We start from the raw sequence: 8,028 nt of genomic DNA on the forward strand, positions 1-8,028 counted from the left end.
TTATCATTGACTGGAAACGGTTATGTTCGGCTACTTGGAGTCGCTTTCCAGCCATTCATCGACTTTATGTTCCAAAACAACCGCGGAATTTTTGTGATTTAATTTTCTCATTTTGAGAATACTGAAGGAGCGATCTTTTTTACTTGGTGAAAACAGTCAATATCCTGAATCTTATGAAGTATTTCTTGATTAGGACAACCGGTTTCGATAGACTTAGCTGTTATCTTCTGGTGTTACAAATCTTTTTGATGTGGAACGTGTTCATTTTACGGTGGAGCTCACGCCAAGTTTATCCACATGACAACTTGACGTGAGGTACAATGTAAAATGAGTACGTTTCACAACAAAAAGAGTTTTAATAACTGGTATGACAGCAAATTCTGTCGAAACCGATAACTTACATAAAGAAATATTTTATGCAATTTAGGCTGTTGAATGTTTCTAGGAATTTTTTATGTGTGACAATGCGCCATGTCACTGGGCCACAACTGTTGGCGATTAGTTTGAAGAAAATTCTGGGTTGTTCTAGCGAATGATTTTGCCAGCCAGATCGCCCGACATGGGACATAATCGAGAGGTCAGTTCGTGCACAAAGTCCTGCACTGACAACACTTTCGCAGTTGTGCACGACTATAGAGGCAGCAGAGCTCAATGTTTTTGCAGGGGACTTGCAGCGACTTGTGGAGTCTACGCTACGTCGAGCTGCCCCACCACGTTGGACAAAAGGAGGTCCGACACGATATTAGAAGGTAGCCCATGACTTTTGCCACCTCAGTGTTTTGCGCGCCAGGGTAGTGACTCTGCCTGCATTTTTTTTCCGGTGCTGTTTGAGTTTCCTGCTAGGAACTGACAAATTTCGTTCTTTTGACCTGGGCACTTCCAACATGAGTTAACCTTGTGTTGGATATTCAGAAGAATTTTGTTTCCGGTTTCGATTTAAGCATCAGATCAATTTTGTTCGAGTTTGAAACTTCCTGGCAGATTAAAACTGTGTGCCCGACCGAGACTCGAACTCGGGACCTTTGCCTTTCCCGGGCAAGTGCTCTACCAACTGAGCTACCGAAGCACGACTCACACCCGGTACTCACAGCTTTACTTCTGCCAGTACCTCGTCTCCTACCTTCCAAACTTTACAGAAGCTCTCCTGCGAAGGTAGGAGACGAAGTACTGGCAGAAGTAAAGCTGTGAGTACAGGGCGTGAGTCGTGCTTCGGTAGCTCAGGTGGTAGAGCGCTTGCCCGCGAAAGGCAAAGGTCCCGAGTTCGAGTCTCGGTCGGGCACACAGTTTTAATCTGCCAAGAAGTTTCATATCAGCGCACACTCCGCTGCAGAGTGAAAATCTCATTCTGGAAACATCCCCCAGGCTGTGGCTAAGCCATGTCTCCGCAATATACTTTCTTTCAGGAGTGCTAGTTCTGCAAGGTTTGCAGGAGAGCTTGTGTAAAGTTTGGAAGGTAGGAGACGAGGTACTGGCAGAAGTAAAGCTGTGAGTTCCGGGCGTGAGTCGTGCTTCGGTAGCTCAGTTGGTAAAGCACGTGCCCGCGAAAGGCAAAGGTCCCGAGTTCGAGTCTCGGTCGGGCACACAGTTTTAATCTGCCAGGAAGTGTCATATCAGCGCACACTCCACTGCAGAGTGAAAATCTCATTCTTTGGTCGAGATTCGGCAACGGCCTTACTGCAGTGCATACACCGGTTCCCGTCAGATCACTGAAGTTAAGCGCTGTCGGGCGTGGCCGGCACTTGGATGGGTCACCATCTGGGCCGCCGTGCGCTGTTGCCATATTTCGAGGTGCACTCAGCCTTGTGATGCCAATTGAGGAGCTATTCGACCGAACAGTAGCGGCTCTGGTCACAGAAAACCATCATAACGACCGGGAGAGCGGTGTGCTGACCACACGCCCCTCCTATCCGTATCCTCATCTGAGGACGATACGGCGGTCGGATGGTCCCGATGGGTCACTTGTGGCCTGAAGACGGAGTGCTTTCTTTCAGATTGCCAAGTGACAGTGTTTCCTGTTCTCAAATTGAGGGAGACTTAACACTTCGTTGATTCCTCTCGTTTAATTACTACTTCGCAATCACATTTTAAAAATTGTTAATAAATATCGGTTGGGTATCGCAGAAGATATTGCAGAACTGGGAGATATTATGTGTCAATGTCTCATTACTTGATCACGCCACAGTAGCATATAAAGTGAATATGCATCCTTTCCTGCTTCGTATCACGTTGAAATTTCGCCGAATGATTTTGATCGGCCCCAAGTGGTTCGAACCTGTTCACGAGAGCAAAAACTGTGGTGGCGCTGAGATCCAAAAGGGAGCGATCACGTTTAACGTCAATTCAGCCCCACAGTGTCCTCAGAGAAGACATGAAGCGTCCTCGGGTGTCAGCAGTGTCCAAGTTTGCCAAAAATGTCTTGTTGTTGCTCATAGCGATGCAAACTGTTGTTTTTTCCTCCGCAAAATGTGTGGAAAGCAATGCCCCAGGGTAAGTCGTGGTTTCATTGAAGAGCTCTAGGCCACACGCTGAGGCACTTCATTGTCGATTGTGAGCGCCGCTGTGTCTGAAATGTTTACCTTGGCCACCCGTGAGAAAAACGCGTGATTGCAACGCTGTGTGTAGCCGTTCTCACCACCATCGCTCAGGCGTCAAAATGAAGGTGAAATGTGGAAAAGAGGGCGTGTGACGACCTTCTCATCCTATGACATGTCCACGGTGGCGCTGGGCAGAATTTCGTTGAAATTTGGTGCTGATGTGATACCATTCAAATGGCTCAGAGCACTATGGGACTTAACATCTCAGATCATCAGTCCCCTAAAACTTAGAACTACTTAAACCTAACTAACCTAAGGACATCACACACATCTATGCCCGAGGCAGGATTCGAACCTGCGACCGTATCGGTCGCGGGGTTCCAGACTGAAGCGCCTAGAACCGCTCGGCCACCAACGGCCGGCTTGATACCATTAACCCACCTTTTACGTCACTTGAACTTCTGAGCTCTGGCCTTTTTTCCGCATTTGTCGACATCTTTCTCTTTGAACGTCATCGAGCCCGATAATGAAGTCTTAGGGCACCACGCTTTTGCACCATTACGGAGAAATGTGGTAGACACCTTTGAGCGAAATTTCAAACTTATGCGTCGTAATAGGAGACAATTTAGGGGTTTCGAAAAAGTGATTCTTTAAATGTGTTGTGCAGTGTAGATACGTAATGCTGTGCATAACGGTATTTTTCGTTATGCATTTCACATAATTTTTTCTCAGTAATATAGTGTAACATAATATCACAACATTTCCCCAATTACTCGCTTACTGCTCACGTGTCATTACCACAGCGTAAGACAGGAGGGTTGGGGAACAGAATGATTGGTCAGCAGACCGCACACAGTGCGCGACACACAACAATCCAGAGAGCTCTCGGTGTCTGTGAACAGTGAATGTGTGCGTTTTTTTCTTTTTTTTTCCTTTCGCTCTATCACTCGAAACATGCCACCGAAACAGAGATGAGCTCATAATGCTCTGGCGCTAAAACAAGAGCAGCAGATTCTACGTTTGGTCTACACAGGTTGCTGAAGACTTCAAAATCGCGAGTCTTCTCTCTCACCGACAAAAAGTTCAGAACAGAAAATGGAGGCAAGTCTAACAAGCTGCTCATTTAGTGCCAATAGTAAACGCATGTAGCCAATTGAACATGAAGTAGCGAAGGATTCGCTGTTTGAATCGTTCCAAGACACGCTCTCATTCAATTGTCAGGCGCAATGATTCAAGGAAGGGCTTGAGAAATCGCACAGAACATTGAATTTCTGGGTTATTATGTTCTGAGGTCTGACTGCGGCACTTTCAGTGTCTATGGGGAGGCACAGGAAGATGAAAATGAGTGGACGCGGGAATTTGTCTACGCTCTCTCTTTTGTAACACCCAAAAGATGTATTTAATTTGGATAACGACGATCTTTTTTATAACTTGGTACCTGTGAAAACATTACGCTTGAAGGGCGAAAAACGTGACGGGAGCAAACGCAGCAAGGAGACACTGACGGTGCTCTTGTAATTCAGATGGTTCTGAGAAGCTCAAATCATTAGTTTGGTTAAAATTGACAGTCAAGATCGCATTAACATTTGTTTGTGATGACTGGTCTCGGCTTATGTTAAAGCCATTCTCAGATTTTTTTGTGCCCCCTGTGGCTGGTGATGGCGGCACCTCGTTTCTGCTTTTTCTTTTTTGCTTTATTGTATGATCGTGGTATTACGTGAAAAACCGAGGAGCCATAGGGGGCGCAGAAAATCTAAGGATGGCTTCAACATAAGCCGAAACCGCTCATAATAAACAAATTTTATTGCGATCTTGACTGTCGTTTTTAACCAAAGTATGGCATCAAATCGCTGCGCTCCAGCGACAATGTTGTTTAAATTTATGATCAAATCGCTAGTGATTGAAAAATAAAAAAATCCACCTTTTTTTTAAATGTCAAACTATTCAGTCTACCATGCCACTATGAGAATAATAATAAAGCTTGAATCACAAACCTTCTCTCCGTACTCTTGAAGGTTCAACAACGGAAAGCTGCAAGGAAAAGAAATAGTATTTTGCTAACATAGGACCACTGCTCTGCACACCATTTCGATGACCTGGAACTTCCTAACATAGAAATTGTCAACTTAGCAGATTAGTACAACGAGCCGTCTGCACCTGTTGGATAAAGGAATAATCGCCTCAATGAAGCGTAATTAGAGATGTCGACTTGTTAAGGCTGCCATCAGTGCAATCAGACTACAAGAAACAGTTCTACATTGGGACGTACTGCAAGCTATCCGTAACATATCTGCTGTTTGGGATGAAGCCACAGCAGACACCACGTTTTAAGAAGGCCTGAACAGCAACTGATAACGCCGCTGAAACTGAAGAGGAAACAGGTAATCCAACATCTGGACCTACTCATAACGCGGAGACTCTTTTTCAAATTAATGTTTAGAAGAAAAATATTTAATGGTAGTTGATATACTTTCCCAGCTAAACAAATGACAGAAATACTATTGTACATATACAGTGTAGCTATTTTTATTATTTCTTAGAGGTCCTGAAATTGAGGCATCCTCATTTGTTGGTACCAACAACAAGGGAAAACAATCGTATTTTTTTACAGAAGCAACTCGTTAATTCAAATTTCTTTAAACCGAATTGGTCATTTTTCAGTCCCTTGGAATTTGGTTAAACAATGGTCTATTAATAGCTGAAAACTTTCTTTTTTAAAATTCCTAAACAGTGGATCTTATTTTTTGAATCCTCACACTTACTCGTTCAAATGGTTCAAATGGCTCTGAGCACTATGAGACTTAACATCTGAGGTCATCAGTCCCCTAGACTTAGAACTACTTAAACCGACCTAAGGACATTACACACATCCATGCCCGGGGCAGGATTCGAACCTGCGACCGTAGCACCAGCGCGGTTCCAGACTGTAGCGTCTAGAACCGCTCGGCCACAACGGCCGGCACACTTACTCGTGGCCCATAACACTTAACAGTCACCATTTATGAGACGCTCTCCCTCCCTCAGCCCCTCCCCCTCTCTCTCTCACTCACTCACACGAACACACATACACACACACACACACGCTTCTCTCCAACGCAACGTACTGCACGATATCGACTATAAAGGCGCCGTCTGTTACTCAGTTTTTTCCCCATAAGTACTACTATTTCATGGCTGGACTTCTTAGGTGTAAAAGGTGAAGGAGCAATTTTCTCTTTATTTTCGCGTGGGATGGGTATTGGGCACTAGATCCTCCGACCCTCTTAAGGTGTTGGTTACTTTATTACATTTCATTTAATGATCTACTGTCACATAGCGTTCCAGTTGACTTCACGTTACTGTCACACAACATTACTTTTTCTCCTTCTTTTTAAACTTATATTACTGTGTTATATCGTTGCGGCGTCTCTATGATGGCACGGGAGACTTTAATGCGGTGCCACCTCTCAGGGGCAACAGCAGATAACCGCTCAGGGGCAACAGCACATAACCAAGATGTCTCGTAGAGGACCTTAGCGGTTCAATGATAGCAAGCTGTTTTTGAGTGAATGGTACGACTACTTCCCTGATGGTCCTCCTGTGCAGTTTCTGATGGAGGTCCCTGGACCCTGCCCATGTCTAGGTTCTCAAAGGATTAGCCTAGGCGTTGGTTTTATAGGGTTTGCTGTTACAGGTGACCCCCAGGAGGAGTATACATATAAAGCTGACGGCAGGATCGTTGTTCAGTAGAGACGTAGATCGATCTTCACGTTAAGATATTGAACGGACAGTAGTGAGTATACATGGTGAAACTGATGCATTTTGCCTGCTCCATGAAGAGGAGTTTCTGGTCCAATATCACTCCCAGGTATTTCGACTGATTTGTCCAAGGGAGCGCGATATTGTGTAGTGTGAGATGGTCTCTGAGTTCGGGCTGACAGCGAGTAAACATAATGACCTGCGTCTTGTCCGTATTCAAGGTAATGAGGTTTGCTGCTGTTCGTAATTCAGTAAGTGTAATCTGACGTTTTAGACGTCATATTGCTACATTGACTCTGTGGCTGCTGGTAAGGATCTCTTATCTTCTGCGAACTGCGTAAGGACGACTTGTGGAAGCAACGGTAGGTCATTTACGGACAAGACGGCAACTCTTGAAAGCTGGACCGCTGACTGTCTATTCAGACAAAGCGGTACTGAAAATAGCTATCAAAAATTTTCGTGCAGTAGCCCGGGATGGTGGGGGCACTGTGCCGTTTGGTGAGCAGCTTGTTTTTCCGATTATACGAGTATGCCTTTTCAGAACCCAGAAAGGCAGCCGCTGTATGGTTCCCATAGTTCGTATTATGGGTAAGAATGTATCAAGGGTCAAGCGTTTTGGATAGCCTTTGGGCGAGGGATCATTTGTATATGCATCAGAAGGATCACGATCCTACAGTACAGGGTCAAAGTATGAATATTACACTCTTCCTTTTGCTTAGGCAAATGGAGTAAATTGTTTAGTTCTTTTTCTTTTGATGTGGTGTACGATGAGTTTGATGGAACTTATGGAGGCACTACTAGTTCATGGGAGGTTCCTCGGAAAACCCCACAAAAAGGAAAATCTTGTACATGGCTGCACGTTCAGAGACCGTGAATAGTTACATTTGAAAGAAAATCAGCCCTCGGTCACTATTTTTGACAATTTGTCAACAATTGTTTCAATTGCCCATAAAAAGAGGTTTTTAGTATATTTTCAGCGTCACCACCAGTCCAAAACCCAGTGGAGAATTCCCAGACGGCTATAAACAGAAAACGGCTGAAATTTTTACGGTACGTTCCTAAGATCCTGGTCTCGAAGAACCTTGAAAATGTTCTTGATATCAACCAAGATACAATGGTTGAAAGTTATCCTAGTTCTACCCGTAAAATCAATTGTGAGGCGAAAACGTAGTTTATAAAGTGGCTTGTAAGAGAGAAATATGCTGTAAAGTTGTATTCATTATGTCTGGGAACCCCACATTGTAGACTGAAGCACATTCAGAATTCTTTCCCATGTAAAATGCGGTCTGGGGAGTAAAATTAATTTTGGTTATTTCAATTTCGCTTAAGAAACTATCTAAATTTTATTGAACAATACATTTCTTTTCATATGAGTGAAATGGCCTGCAGCAGCAAAAATGCGTATATATTCCCGTTTATTTAAAAGACTGGGGTACCAGCTGTCTCATTCTACTTTCCTCGGCACCTTTAAAACTTTTGGCGTGTGAACATATTCACGCTTTTTGATGTTGAGAGAAAAGACAGTGGTAGTGGCAAAGAAAAAGAAAATTAGTAAATACTGGAAGTTAGTAGAAAGTGGTTGTGTTATAGAAATACTCTAGGAGACAATGGCAGTGTGAGAAAAGAAAGGGAGACAGTGGCAGTGGAGCATAGTTGACAGTGAGAAAACCGTGCTACGAAGTGAAGGAGACAGAGCCAGGGGAGACAAAGTGGAAGTGGGTGAAAGACAGAGTATATGACAATGGCAACGAGGAAG

At 44.1% G+C, this 8,028-nt stretch overlaps 1 non-coding gene and 1 pseudogene across 1 annotated transcript; one reads left to right on the forward strand and one right to left on the reverse strand.

Annotated features, from left to right (window-relative positions):
* Positions 1–992: 992 nt before the first annotated feature.
* On the reverse strand, positions 993–1,067 carry Trnas-gga (transfer RNA serine (anticodon GGA)). Its single transcript has one exon. It is a non-coding gene; the product is annotated as a tRNA-Ser (tRNA).
* A 594-nt stretch (positions 1,068–1,661) lies between these two features.
* Positions 1,662–1,779, forward strand: LOC126459655 (5S ribosomal RNA; annotated as a pseudogene).
* The last annotated feature ends 6,249 nt before the right edge of the window (positions 1,780–8,028 follow it).

This window comes from Schistocerca serialis, chromosome 2 (assembly GCF_023864345.2).
Source record: "Schistocerca serialis cubense isolate TAMUIC-IGC-003099 chromosome 2, iqSchSeri2.2, whole genome shotgun sequence".
Classification (NCBI taxonomy): domain Eukaryota; kingdom Metazoa; phylum Arthropoda; class Insecta; order Orthoptera; family Acrididae; genus Schistocerca; species Schistocerca serialis.